We start from the raw sequence: 15308 nt of genomic DNA, 5'->3' as shown, positions 1-15308 counted from the left end.
CACAGGCATTGACACATGTAACAAAAATGATCAGTATGATTGACGTGATGATTGATAGAAGGACTCGACCCGATTCCCTCTTTAATGTTCAGTTCTGTAGCTCCATTGTGAAGCCTCATTTCTTCACCACAGAAACCCAACAGCTCAGAGTTGACCACTGTGATGTCTTGTTTGGGCAGCAGACAGACCCCTAATAACCAAAACAGTGCTTGTTTACAGTAACATGGATTTTACACACAGATAGGCACGAATTCCACCCTCTAATGGTTTGCCATGTTGAAATAAATCATTAAAGAATGCGGCCTCCAATTCCATCATGGGGCTTCGCCTGACTTTCCCCAACCAGCAGGAATGATAACACCGCCATCTGGTTTGACTTGAACTCCATTGAAAACACATTGCACAGAAGTTAATTTCAGAAGCTGCGTCTGCCATCCAGCCCAGGCCTTGTTATAGACAAAGTTAATTTACAGTGTTTACAAAGCCTCTGTGAACCTCTGCCAACCTCTACGAGTTCTGGGGCCAAACGTCTTCCTGCTGTTGGGTACCATTGACCTTTGGTATCAGCTGGTCAACGGTACCCAAGAAAATGTCAAAAAGCTCAATTCTAGACAACATGTTTCCATCAGTAAGTGAATATAAAGACGAGCTGCAGGGGAACATGATGACTGACAGCAGGTGAGCATAGCGGGGGTGAAGGTTTACTGTAACTTTGGTAGAGGATATAGATGTGGGTTAGGTGAGGAGAGCTGGGCCCTGGGATCCCGACCAATGGCACTGACAATCATGATGTTGCCCACCCCGGTCAGTGGTTCTCAACTTGTCGATTGTCACGGTCGCCATGATGCCGGCTACTTGTGGCTAAACCGTGGCTACTAATTGTCTACTCCCATAGAAAATGAATGGTCGCTGGTCACTCTGTCGCTTGCTGGTGTGAATTTTGTACTATAGATTTATTGATTGATTGATTGATTAATTGATATATTATTACTTATTTGATTTATTTGAAGTATTTTATTTCTCGCTAGGAATGAGGACATACATTCGAATTTGATCACATCACAATTTAACTTCCTGCTAATGATCATGCTGGACTGCAGCTGGTAGCTGCCCTGGGCCACATCAAAAGGGTTTGGTTGACAGCACTCATGGGACTGAGCAACACACAGAACAAGGAGAAAGCCCAAGTAGCTCAGAGCAGATCTGAGAAGGATGATCGTAGATTTACACAATTCAGGAATGTCTCTTGGAGCAGTTTCTAAACATCTGCAGATTCCAAGACCATGGCTTCAAACATCTGGAGCAAGTACAAGTTATTGTGAAGTGTAGCCACCCTGTGAAGCTCTGGAATATAACCCATTGGAGGAAAACTGGTTCAGATGGTGAACCAGTTCATGGCCCACCATAACATAAGTCTGCAATCAAGAGAACTCCTGCGGCTGAATCACGCAAACAAGTAAAAGCCTTCTGGAGGAACGTTTAATGGTCAAATGAGACCACTGAGCTTAAGGAGTGGTAAGGCGCTTAACCTAAAGAACACTATATCATCTGTTAAGCATGGTGGTGGTTAGGGATGCACCGATCCATCTTTTTCTGTTATGCTACAGATACCGAAACAAGAACACCCGATACCGATCCGATACCATAGCTGAATTAATAAACCATATAACTGACCACCAGACTTAAGGCCTCAGGGTTGATCATCAGGGTAGTCATCCCTTTACTAACTTTGTAAAACAACTAAAATAAATTAACCTGATTTCTGATTATTGGTCACTAAAATTAATAACTCTGCTGGACCTTGGCACAGCGCTGTCTGGGCTCAGGACTTTTATTCTGAAGTCTATGAGACTAAAGTGGCGCGAGCAGCCCCTCCCTTCTCAGTTCTCCTTACATAGAAGACGAGCTGGATTACTCGCTGATAGCTGATGACGGGTCGAGGGCATCATGCTGGTTAGATAGGGGGAGTCCTGCTGCTTGCTATGATCTGTGTATGATGCCTGTAGGTTGCTCTGATCCTGGGTTATAAAGCGTAGAATATCAGGATTAGGATCAGACTAATTATCCGATACCTGATCCAGCTAATTTTGTTGTATTGGGACTGATATCCGATCCTAGTATCAGATCAGTGCATCCCTAGTGGTGGTAGTATCATGCTCTAGGGCTGTCAGTGGAACTGGTACTCTACCCAAAGTGGGTGAAATAACGAAGAAGGAGGACTAGCTCCGAATTCCTCAGCTTAACGTTTGTAAACTTGGTCACAGTTGGGTGTACAACAGTACAGTGACCCCAAACACGTCAGAGGTGGTGTGAAAAGGGCAAAACAGGGTAAACTCAAGCTTTTGGAATGGCCTTTCCAAAGTCCTGACCTCAACCCTATTGAAAACATGTGGTCTGTGCTTAAAAGTCAGGTCCGTAGCAGAAAACCAGCACATTTAAATGAACTAAATTCTGCCAGGAAAGTCTAATATCTATGAAATATCCCCATAATTTCACCAGAAGCTTGCTGATGCTACCAGCTGTAACTGTTCTGGTTGAGGCAGACTGCAAGTGCAGAGAGTCTTTATTTGGGCTAAGGCAAAACCCACCATCAGGCAGAGGTCAAAAACAGGTAGGCCGGTACATCACATGCAAACCCTCCAAGTTGCGCCAGCGAGTTAAGTATGGTCACAGTGACTCCACCAAGAGCTCACCAAACAGAGGTGCTTTTGAGGAGTCATAATCAGTCCCCTAATCAACAGCACCTGTGTGCTTGGAGTTTCAGGTGAGGGGTGGAGCTTAGTCCTTGCTAATTAGAGCTCATGACTTGAGCCATAAGCTCCCCACTGAGGCCAGCAGAGGGAGACATTACACCAACAGCATCCGGTCAAGGTGCAACCTCCTACTGGACATTTTACCAAATATTAGTTGTGCTGTCTGAATACATTTGACCCTATTTTGACCCTATATTAAATCTTCTACACCAAGTCCCTGTTTTTCTATTAAACATGTATTATGTCACTCATTCTGTCCCCCAAAAGACCTTAAAGAAATCATTAAAAAACCAACAATGCCATGACCTTCATGCCCATAATGAGTGTCTGTAAACTTCTGGCCACAACTGCGTATGAACGATACATCAAAGAGACATCAGGTATCATTAGCTGCAACTGTGCCTGTATGATTTTTTTTCTTTACAAATGCTGGAAAATCAAGCAATTTACCCACAACAATCTTAAGAACTGGCCGTGGGATCCTGGAGGCAGCCTCATTGAGCCTGAACCTGAACCTGTACTGATTTAGACAGATGAGGAATGTAGAAGGTGACCACTGGAGGTACTAACGTTCTCCATGTCTCTCCAACTAAGAAGAAAACGAACCAGATTCAGCCGATTTCAGAGCTCAGTCTGCAAGTTGTGGAGATGGTCTCCAAGCTACAGGCCTAAAAACACTGTGAGAATGGGGCCACCATGTCTGAGGGACTGCACCCAGGTCACTAATGAAACCCAGACTTGATGTATCATTATCATAAAAAATGAGCCGCACACTCTCACGTCAAAGCCAGACTGGCCCCACGCTGCCTCATGACCTGGTGTGGTGCGGTAACGAGCGGCAGGACTGGGTCTGGGAGGAGGAGGAGGAATGTCTTTAATAGTGAGCATTGAGCTTCACGCCTCATGCCGTGACCTGGGATGGATTCTTCGCACAGGACATGACTGTGTGCATCAAACATTTACGAAGAGCAAAAACACGGAGTGCTTAAAAGAATCATCTGGAAGAATCTGATGGTCTGACCTGTCACCACTGACTCATCGTTCCTACACACATATGGGCTTCAGCTTTCTTTAAAACTTGCTCCAGTGGAGGCTGGATGTGTGGATATGTGAACATGGGCCTCCTCCAGCAACCGTTCTTAAGATCAAATGTCTTCTTAAAACCCATTACCCATTTTTACGACAATTCCTTTACGCTCTCCAGGGTTTCTTATTCTGTTGAGTTCAGGAGGACAGTGGGATCAATTCAGCTCTATAAAACATATCATCAATCTGACCCAGACCTTCTGTTAGCACTTTTCCCCAAAACTCACTTAAGAAACCTAAACAGGGAGATACTGGAGGCCCAGTAACACAGTTAATGTCCTTTACATTTACAGGCCAGTCTCCTGTTTCTCCAGTCTTCCATTGTCCAGTGTTGCTGAGCCAGGCCCACTGCAGCCTCAGCTTTCTGTCCTTGGCTGAACGAAGGGGGTCGATGGCATGAGGTTGGGGATGCAGACGACGGAGAGGCAGGACGGCAGAGGCGGAGGTACAGGCCTTGATCTGTTCGATGTTTGGCTTGTTACCGTCTTCATTTCACAGGGGCTCAGGCCTGGCCCACAACTCTGCTTTCTGTTCTGCTTTCTGCTTTCATTTCTCTGGGCCGTGACACGACCCCAAAACCACAGCCAGTCAGTCAGTCCTCTCTCTCCACAGCTTTGCTCTGACTGACAGGCTGTCTGACTGACAGTTCTCCAGAGGGATCCACTGAGAGTCTGCTGTTAGTTTGAGTATATTCAGCTGAAAAGCTCCTATGTGGTTGGTTTGGTGCAACAGATAACACCACTACCTGCCAGTGAGCTGCCAAAAAACGTGGGAGACTGGGGTTCGATTCCTGGTCTTGGTGACTCGGCGCTGCTCTACACCAATAAGAGTCCTTGGGCAAGACTCCTAACACTACACTGGCCCTCCTCTGTAATACAAGCAACCATGTAAGTCGCTCTGGATAAGAGCGTCAGCTAAATGCCATAAATGTAAATGTAGGAGCCTGAATCTAACTGCTGGACCATTTTAAGGTGGGGTTGGAAATTCAAGCAACAAGGCAATCTCAGTTTCATCCCAAAGCTGGAGCTAGTGAAAAACCATCATGATCTTGAGGGGAGGCCTTACAGTGGTTTTTGCTCCAGGGGGCCAAGATTTGTTCATCCGTCCCTCCTGGTTTACACAGTTCTAATGATCTGGATGTGTTTAAGGTGGATCTTCCTGAAGTTTGGATTTAATTATCTGACCTTGAAGAGACGAGTAAAACAGAAATAATAGAATACATCTTTAATCATCAGGAACCTAACCCCTTTTATCCCATTACATTTTAAACAGGTAATCAGTAATCTGTGCCAGAACCTTCCCCACACAGTCGGGAAGAATCCTTAGTGACCCGGCGAATATTGTTTTTCCTCAAATCCATTTTTATCATCTAATATTTCTGGAATTCATTACATAGAGTATGGTGCCTTTGATGTTTTACAAATAAATGTTCTGCCCAGGTCAAAACTGACCATAATGCATTTCATTTGTCCAATTGACCTGTCTTTTGTTGCATGCATCCATAAAATCTACTGCATGATGAAGGGATGAAAGAAACGTATTATGTGAAAGCTAAGCCAGCCTGGGCATGTTGCCCATACTGCATTTCATATTGACAGCCCTCACCTGTCTGATCCTGTGACCCATTACCTTTTTAACCCCCTTTCAGCCCAAAAAACAACTACCCTGTTGGTCACACTCCACATAAGCGCTCATCTGACAGACAGTCTCCTATATTTCTTTATTCACCACTGCATAGAAACCCAGTGATTGTGTTTCTATTTACGTTTTGAAGCTTCGCCAGAGACGCTAAGACCTAACCTCAGACCCTGGCCTCTGTGGAATCCTGCTATCCACAGTTCTAGAAGTTCTGGAAGTTACTTTGGGCTTCAGTACTTTTTTAGTGGCTATTAGTATTTTTGCAGCAAGCATTACTTAGTGGAAGTAAAGATTTCCAAATGGGTCATATTGTGCCAGAGTGACACGTTTGATACAATTGATCATAATAGACATATAAAGTCAAGTGGGTTTTTACTGTAATTTTAACTACATACAGAGTACACAGTGAAACCAAACAACGTTCCTCCAGGACCATGGTGCAACATAGACACAGTGCATACAGAACACAAATGCAACACAATACAAGTGCAGACAGACAACACAACACAGTACAGACAGAGGATAATACATAAATTAGGGGTGGTGTGCAAATTATGCAGTGTGTAATTAATATTGTACTGCGAGTAGTTTATTCTAAAATTCACTACTTAAGTACTGAAGTAAAAGTACAGTAATGTGTTCTGTAGTTCTTACAGAAAGCAGTCAAAAGTATGAGTAGCAGTGTTTATATTAGTTCAGAAGCTCAGACTTAGGCCTGTCTCAGTTCCTCTGGCTGTAGTAGAAGGACGGGACTGTAGTTACAGAAGGACAGGACTTACAGTTTCATCTGTAAAACCAGTGAGGAGAGCAGCTCAAACCCTGAGCTTCACTCTCTGTAAACTCAACTACAGCTGAAAGAGCTCAGCCATTCCGACAAATACGAGGTTTTGCAGGAGGTGAAGAAGATGGAGGGGTTTCTTCTGGTGGTTCTTCTTCTTTCATCTGGAGATAATAAATAAATTATTTAAAATACATACATTGTGATTTCTGGAATTTATTTTTAAAATTACGTCTCTAACAGTGGACATGCACCTAAGATGAAAATTTCAGACCCCTCCATGATTTCTAAGTGGGAGAACTTGCAAAGTTGCAGGATGTTCAAATACTTATTTTCCTCACTGTATATATATATATATAAAGGCTATTTCACTGCAGCTCAGTGCTGCTACAGAACATGTTGCTCATTTTCACTAGGATTATTTGCACAGCTGTACAGATGTTCATTTTCTGTAAATGTTTCCGTCATCTGTAACTGTCTGTACACATTAGTATATATATATATATATATATATACATCCACTTAGGCTACATCAGGATATGTAGTATACATACCTGTATTAGTACAGATCTTTAAATCCCTCTATCACTTTTTGTACTTTGTAACTTTATTATTATTTATTCTGTTTATTGTTTAGTGTACTTTTCTCTCTTGGGTTTACATGTCATACTTGTGTTGCTCTCTCCAAGAAAAATTCCTTGCATGTGTAACACACTTTGGGAAATAAAGAGATTTTCATTCTGATCATGTACTTTGTGGTGTACCACAGGGCTCTACACTAGGCCCAATTTCATTTTCATTATGTGTACAGTATAGCCACTACACATTCAGAGTTTTATACGTGTCACAAATTGAGAACAGTTCCTTAAATAAACTGACAACCTGTCAAACAAACAGCATAAATGGATTAAGAGAAACCTTTTAAACTTTATTATTGGAGGAGCAAAAAACATAAACTCAGACTTTGAAATCTGAATTTATAAACAAACGATAATATTTTGAATTTGGGAGTAAAATTTGATTATAAATAAAGCTGTTTTTTTATTTTTAAATTATCATTCAAATTATCGTATGTATTTATTTATTATTTTTATTGGAGTTGTGTTTTTGGCTTTTTATGATTGTAATGTGCTAGATCTTAGCGGATCTTAGGTGTTATTTATTACAGTATGTTGTCAGTTAGACTTGTAACTATAAAGTAAATACAGTAAATGTACACTCACACTTTTAAATGACATGCAAATTACATAACATTGACTTGCATGTGTATGCATTTTGCTACCATCTTTAAATTTGATTTGCTGCATGAAAATGAGCCATAAATTTAAATGTGTTTGATTTTTAGTTTTGGCGTTATGTACATTATACATTCATATACAACTAATCACGCTTCAGCAAGCGGGCCAAGTGTTCTCACGTCACTGTACACAACCAGAATTTCAGTATATATCTAATTCGACTACAAACAGAACGATATCTGCTCTGATGTTGTTGGTCATTTCTGGTTTGATGCTCAGACAAAAATTAATTAATTAATTAATTAATTAAAGGTCTAAAACCCCCGTGGACCCCCAGCCACAGCCGTCTAAGCGCAGCTTCTGAGCAAAATCAACACCAGATATATTGTCTTAATAGCTGAGGGATCAACTCTCAAGACTAACTAATGTTCCCCGGCATTCAGCACTTACAACACACCACACACACTTACACACGCACACACTCACACACACACGCACACACACACACACACACACACACACACTCTCAGCCCAGGTGCAGCACATGGTTCTGATTTCGGAATGACCTTCGGGTGTGTATATCTCAGCTAAGCACTTGAACTTCTTCTGCACCTCAGAGAAAAGCCTTTCCACCGTGAGATGTCTGGCCTGCACACACAGAGCTAACCCTCTGATCCCCGCAGGTAAAGTTAGATTTCCCAGCCCATTAAAATAGGAACACCCCATGTAAATCTACTATTACTACTATTACACTGTCAGTGTCGCACTGTCTTGTTAAAGCAGCATGATGTGAGAATTCGTCTGTTTTGCTCATCAGCTCCCTGCTACAGGTGGAGAGTGTAAAATCACTGTTAATGTAAAACTTTACATTAAGCTGCTTTATGTAAAAGCAAACGAGCCTGAGGAAGACATTCACAGGTGTCCTAGAATGTGAAACTGTGTTTATCCACATAGTTGAATAGCTACACCCCTGTAATTTACATAAACCCCACCCACTAGAGAAAGCCATTCAAAGCTAAGCAGAACGATTAGTTCAGAAAAATAGAAAAAAAACAAAAAGGCTAAAGGCTAATGCTAGGCCGACCAGAGAACGGAGACAAACTGTCTAAAATGACTAGGGTGACCAGATGTCCTCTTTTCTGAGAATGTCCTTTTTCCATTTTTTTAAAATGAAATTTAGTCTTACAGCTTTCAAAGCATCTGTTTAAGCCCCGCCCTCTCCCTGCCATTATAAAGGAAATGCACTGACGTCACGTTCATGTCAGACTGAGTGGTAAACATTAGGAAACCAGGACTGACACCAGCTATTATCTGCTCAAGTTAACGGCAGCTGGACTGAACAACGACCCGTTCATGGAAAGCGAACCCAACAGTCCATGGAAAGCAATGTGTAGCCAGGAACGTCCAGCTACCTGAGGCTCAGATCACATAACGCCTCACACCTGAGAACACAGAGTGGAGAGAACGGTCATAGGAGGGTTTCCACTGTTTTCCGGCTCAGTTAGTCGACTGGCTCATCCAGGCTTGCTTGCTTTCTCTCTTACTTGAACTTGAAATTCTCTTTTCCCCTCCTGTTTGTACAGTCAGTCTCAAAGCAGCTCTTTCTCAGTTTTGTGTTGGCAGCGTTCACACAATTCACACATTAGTCTTTTGCCACTTTGTGGGCGTGGCCGCAGTGACTCCCGCCACCTGTGAGGTCACGTGCATACCCTCTGTCGGCCTACATGTACCTTCTTCTAAAGCAACAGTTAGTCAAACTGCTTCCCACCACAGCTGACTGACCATAAACGCCTGAACCCAAATGTAAATAAACACAGATCAGCTTGACTTGACCTGATTTATTATTATTTTATGTATTTATTAATATTTTTATTTTAACGCCAAAAAATATTACGTAAAAAGGAGCTGATTTAGCAAAACAGGATATTAAAGCTATTTATTATTGCTTTTGTTGAATGATTAAATGTTTATTTATGAATGTTGTGACACGACCCCTGGGGACGTGACCTGATAGGCAGCAGAGACGACACAAACACACCTTTATTTAAACACACCCTCCACCCCACCCAAACGAAAACTCATCCAGCCCAAGTGGGGCTCTAAATGGTCTCTACACGGTATATTGTTTAGTGCGAGACTCTGGAAGCTCGGTCTGTGTTCTCTCAGAGTTCACCTCCCATGTGACTGAGCCTGACCTTTTATGCCGATCACCTGGCTCGTTAGCCTGAACGGCATTAAGACGGTGTAGGGTGGCGCTCCCGCCTCCTCACGCCACAATGTTCATTAATATAGTTTCATGATTTTATTTAGATAAGTAACTCCCTCCTATAATCACACACACACACACACACACACTTCAATAACTTAAGCCTACATAAGTCCCTCAGCTGCAACATCCTAACCATGACGGATGCCTGTGTGTCAAAATATGGCCATCCCAGCTCACACAGCTACTGTTCTGATAAACAATTAGCCAAAGCTGTGTTAGTGTTGGGCTGGTGTGTGTTGGGCTTAAACACTGTGTCTGTCTGTCCACTCACTGTCCACTCTATTAGATACTCCTACCTGGTCCACCTTGTAGGATGCTGCCGACAGGTTGATGGGCTATTCTCAGTCCAGTAGCACTGCTGCAGTGCTGAGAATGACCCACCACCCAAATCCTACAGTCTGCTCTGTGGGATCCTGACCACTGAAGAACAAACAGGATGAGAGGAGGAGGCTGATAACGAAGTCTGCAGAGACACAGATGGAGATGGTCCGGACTTATAGAGCTACACAGTGCTCCTGTACGGTTAGTAGTGCTGATAGGATGGACTGTGGGTGTAGAAATGAGTAGGTGGTATTAATGTTATGGCTGATCGGTGTATTTACATCAGCTAGATACATTAATGAACATATAACCTCCCAAAAAACGCATAAGTTACTAATCCATGAGGCGTGTGATTCTTTATGAGAGGTACACATAATGGACCACACCTCAACTCATTTCACGCCACTCAGCAGTGAACGCTCTTCGTAGACCTCTTTCTTTCATGTCTGCATATCGGAATCCTTTAAACACGCTGTCCATCAAATCAATTTCTCTTTTACAGGGCAGCAGATTAACGGCTTCCTGCTCGGCAGCAGGTCCAATCGGTAGCCACCACGGTAAGTTCTGGGTAAAGAGCAACCGTTGGTCAAAGCAAAGAATTTGCGCCTTATCCCGCTGCTGAGAGAAATAATTCAAACAGGATGGGACGGAGAGGAGTCTTCTCCCAGCAGGACCTCTGGTCCACCTCCCAGGCTTTTGAGTCGGGCATTAGTGTTTCGTCTTTCTGCAAAAACTTCCGTACTTTGAACATCTGCGCTCCACCTGAGGATAGCGTGTCCGTGGATAGGCCAGTAAAGAAGTAACGCACTGGATGCGTCCATAAATCTAGTTCAGGCCGTCTGGCTGCAGAGTAAACTCCCCATTACGGTTAATATTACAGAGTAGCGCATTTATCTCCATTACAGACAAAGAAGACCACAATAAACAGCGGCCGGTGTGAAACTGTGCCTCATTGTATTGAAACGTACCTACACGAGTCTTCTGAGTTTTATATGGAATGATGATGATGATGATGATGACGATAGTGGTAAAATAGTGGAGAATCTGAACTAATCCAGTTCTCTTTAGGGACTACTTTTTGTAGCTGCACTACACCCTGCAGCATGTATCCCTCCACCATTTTAATGATCTGATTTTAAAAGCAGGTTCTAGAGCCGAACTCTTCTCAGAACTCTGGTAGAACAGTGTCTCAGGCATCAGGCAGCGTCTTCATCACCATTAGGTGAAGAACTTTCTGTGAGGAGCTTTTATTAGAGCTTCAGACGTCTGTTTCCCTTCACCTCCCCTGTAGAACTCCAGCTCTGACTGGGGGAGCTTATCTAGAACCCAGCGTTTCACATCAAACCGACATCTTCTAAACGCTCCTCAGCAGAAAAGAGGAGATGAACTTCATGTCGTTGTAGGAAGCTCTGGAGAGAAATGAGAAACGCTCGAGTTTTCCTGCTGAAAGATTTCTGAGATGTAGAAGAAGTTGATAAAAGAAGCCGTCCATAAAAATTGTCAACAGTCCCAAAGTGAAAACTGACCATCCAAAATATGAACCAGCTTGTTTACATTACATTTCTGCCATGAATTTGTCCTACCATATTACAGATTCCCAGAAACGAAGAATGTCTGCTTGGAGTAAACAGAATACCTGCTTAGCACACATGCATACACTCAGGCACACAGAGTCCACAAACACATCTATGCTCCACAAATACCTTAATGTGCATCAAACGCTTAGTTCCTGATTATATAATAATTAAAAACATTGTGTTAATAAGGTAAAGATCAAAGTTTAACTTAAAGCTGTGAGTCGAGCGTCTAACACGAAAGACCTGTGATCCTTTAAACACACCGAGCTGATTGGTGGACGCCTTTATTAGAATCCTATAGGGTGCCTGCCTCTCGCTTCTGATTGGGTAACACTGCTGACACATCCATCCGAGGGTAAAGGTTCCTCGGATCCTGTTGCACACCACTTCAGGTTAAGTTTAAGTTGAGGTGTAGTAGGTTAAGTTGAGGTGTAGTAGGTTAAGTTTAGCTTGAGGTGTAGTAGGTTACACCTCAACCTACACTTAACCTACTACACCTAAACTTAACCTACTACACCTCAACTTAAACTTAACCTACTACACCTCAACCTAAACTTAACCTACTACATCTTAACCTAAACCTACTACACCTCACCCTAAACGTAACCTACTACACCTCAACCTAAACTTAACCTACTACACCTAAACGTAACCTACTACACCTCAACCTAAACTTAACCTACCACACCTAAACCTAAACTTAACCTACTACACCTCAACCTAAACTTAACCTACTACCCCTCAACCTAACCTAAACCTACTACACCTCACCCTAAATTATGTTTAGGTGTAGCTGGTTATGTTTAGATTGAGGTGTAGTAGGTTATGTTGAGGTGTAGCAGGTTATGTTTAGTTTAAGGTGTAGGTTGAGGTGTAGTAGGTTATGTTAAGGTGTAGTAGGTTAGGTTTAGTTTGAGGTGTAGTAGGTTATGTTGAGGTGTAGCAGGTTATGTTTAGTTTGAGGTGTAGGTTGAGGTGTAGTAGGTTAAGTTTAGTTTGAGGTGTAGTAGGTTATGTTGAGGTGTAGCAGGTTATGTTTAGTTTAAGGTGTAGGGTGAGGTGTAGTAGGTTATGTTAAGGTGTAGTAGGTTAAGTTTATTTTGAGGTGTAGTAGGTTATGTTGAGGTGTAGTAGGTTAGGCTTAGTTTGAGGTGTAGTAGGTTATGTTGAGGTGTAGCAGGTTAAGTTTAAGTTGAGGTGTAGTAGGTTATGTTAAGGTGTAATAGGTTAGGTTTAGTTTGAGGTGTAGGTTGAGGTGTAGTAGGTTATGTTAAGGTGTAGTAGGTTATGTTTAGGTGTAGCAGGTTATGTTTGTTTGAGGTGTAGGTTGAGGTGTAGTAGGTTATGTTAAGGTGTAGTAGGTTAGGTTTAGTTTGAGGTGTAGTAGGTTATGTTTAGGTGTAGTAGGTTAGATTGAGGTGTAGTAGGTTATGTTTAGGTGTAGCAGGTTATGTTTAGATTGAGGTGTAGTAGGTTACGTTTAGGTATAGTAGGTTATGTTTAGATTGAGGTGTAGTAGGTTACGTTTAGGTATAGTAGGTTATGTTTAGATTGAGGTGTAGTAGGTTACGTTTAGGTGTAGTAGGTTAAGTTTAGATTGAGGTGTAGTAGGTTACGTTTAGGTATAGTAGGTTAAGTTTAGATTGAGGTGTAGTAGGTTACGTTTAGGTATAGTAGGTTAAGTTTAGATTGAGGTGTAGTAGGTTACGTTTAGGTATAGTAGGTTAAGTTTAGATTGAGGTGTAGTAGGTTACGTTTAGGTGTAGTAGGTTAAGTTTAGATTGAGGTGTAGTAGGTTACGTTTAGGTATAGTAGGTTATGTTTAGATTGAGGTGTAGTAGGTTACGTTTAGGTGTAGTAGGTTAAGTTTAGATTGAGGTGTAGTAGGTTACGTTTAGGTGTAGTAGGTTAAGTTTAGATTGAGGTGTAGTAGGTTACGTTTAGGTATAGTAGGTTAAGTTTAGATTGAGGTGTAGTAGGTTACGTTTAGGTATAGTAGGTTAAGTTTAGATTGAGGTGTAGTAGGTTACGTTTAGGTATAGTAGGTTAAGTTTAGATTGAGGTGTAGTAGGTTACGTTTAGGTGTAGTAGGTTAAGTTTAGATTGAGGTGTAGTAGGTTATGTTGAGATCATATCTCTTCAACCCTTTTACGGTCATTTTTAGGGGGCACTAAGAAATGCACAGCCATGATGTCATGATTTCCCAAAATGATACTAATGAACACATGAAAATGTGTGTATCATTCTTTTCATATTTAATTGAGAATCCATAACCAGATGTATTAATGTATTTCTTATTTTATTATTTATTTATGAATCTGAAGTTGAAACCTTTTCCTGGTTCTGGTAGTAGGTTATGTTGAGGTGTAGTAGGTTATGTTTAGTTTGAGGTGTAGTAGGTTATGTTGAGGTGTAGTAGGTTATGTTTAGTTTGAGGTGTAGTAGGTTATGTTGAGGTGTAGCAGGTTATATTTAGTTTGAGGTGTAGGTTGAGGTGTAGTAGGTTAAGTTTAGTTTAAGGTGTAGTAGGTTATGTTGAGGTGTAGTAGGTTAGGCTTGGTTTGAGGTGTAGTATGTTATGTTGAGGTGTAGCAGGTTATGTTTAGTTTAAGGTGCAGTTTGAGGTGTAGTAGGTTATGTTGAGGTGTAGTAGGTTAAGTTTAGTTTGAGGTGTAGTAGGTTATGTTGAGGTGTAGTAGGTTAGGCTTAGTTTGAGGTGTAGTAGGTTATGTTGAGGTGTAGCAGGTTAAGTTTAGTTTGAGGTGTAGTAGGTTATGTTGAGGTGTAGCAGGTTATGTTTAGTTTGAGGTGTAGTAGGTTATGTTTAGGTGTAGTAGGTAAGGTTTAGTTTGAGGTGTAGGTTGAGGTGTAGTAGGTTATGTTAAGGTGTAGTAGGTTAGGTTTAGTTTGAGGTGTAGTAGGTTATGTTTAGGTGTAGCAGGTTATGTTTAGTTTGAGGTGTAGTAGGTTATGTTTAGGTGTAGTAGGTTAGGCTTAGTTTGAGGTGTAGTAGGTTATGTTGAGGTGTAGCAGGTTATGTTTAGTTTGAGGTGTAGTAGGTTATGTTGAGGTGTAGCAGGTTAAGTTTAGTTTGAGGTGTAGTAGGTTATGTTTAGGTGTAGCAGGTTAAGTTTAGTTTAAGGTGGAGGTTGAGGTGTAGTAGGTTATGTTGAGGTGTAGCAGGTTAAGTTTAGTTTGAGGTGTAGGTTGTGGGTGTGCGTTTAAGGTGGGGAAACGGGTGTTTTACTGTAGTTTTCAAGTTTAGCTACACCAATGAAAGGGAGAGCAAGCAAACCTGGAACAGAACTATTCAGTGAGATGTGCCTGAACCTTTGAAGACCTTTCCCTCGACATTCCCTGAGCCTCAGTTAGCTGGAACACTAACCGCTGTTTAACCTGTTAGCTAGCCAACCTCTTTAAGCTGAGCTAGCTGACTACAGGTCCAAACACATCAGTACTCGTGTCAGTCAGTCAACAGCAGCTGATTTGTCGTTGAGTTAGCTAAGAAAAGACTAGCTTAGCGATTGGCTACAGATCCAAAAACCAAGTCATTCTTGGCTAAACGCTTATCAGTGGGCGTTCGGTCAGACAGACTTGAGCGTGTTCTGTGGGGAACAGGCTGTTATAATGCTAGTAATTAAGCTAATG

This window comes from Salminus brasiliensis, chromosome 7 (assembly GCF_030463535.1).
Source record: "Salminus brasiliensis chromosome 7, fSalBra1.hap2, whole genome shotgun sequence".
NCBI lineage: Eukaryota > Metazoa > Chordata > Actinopteri > Characiformes > Bryconidae > Salminus > Salminus brasiliensis.
Note: the sequence above shows the minus strand (reverse complement) of the source record.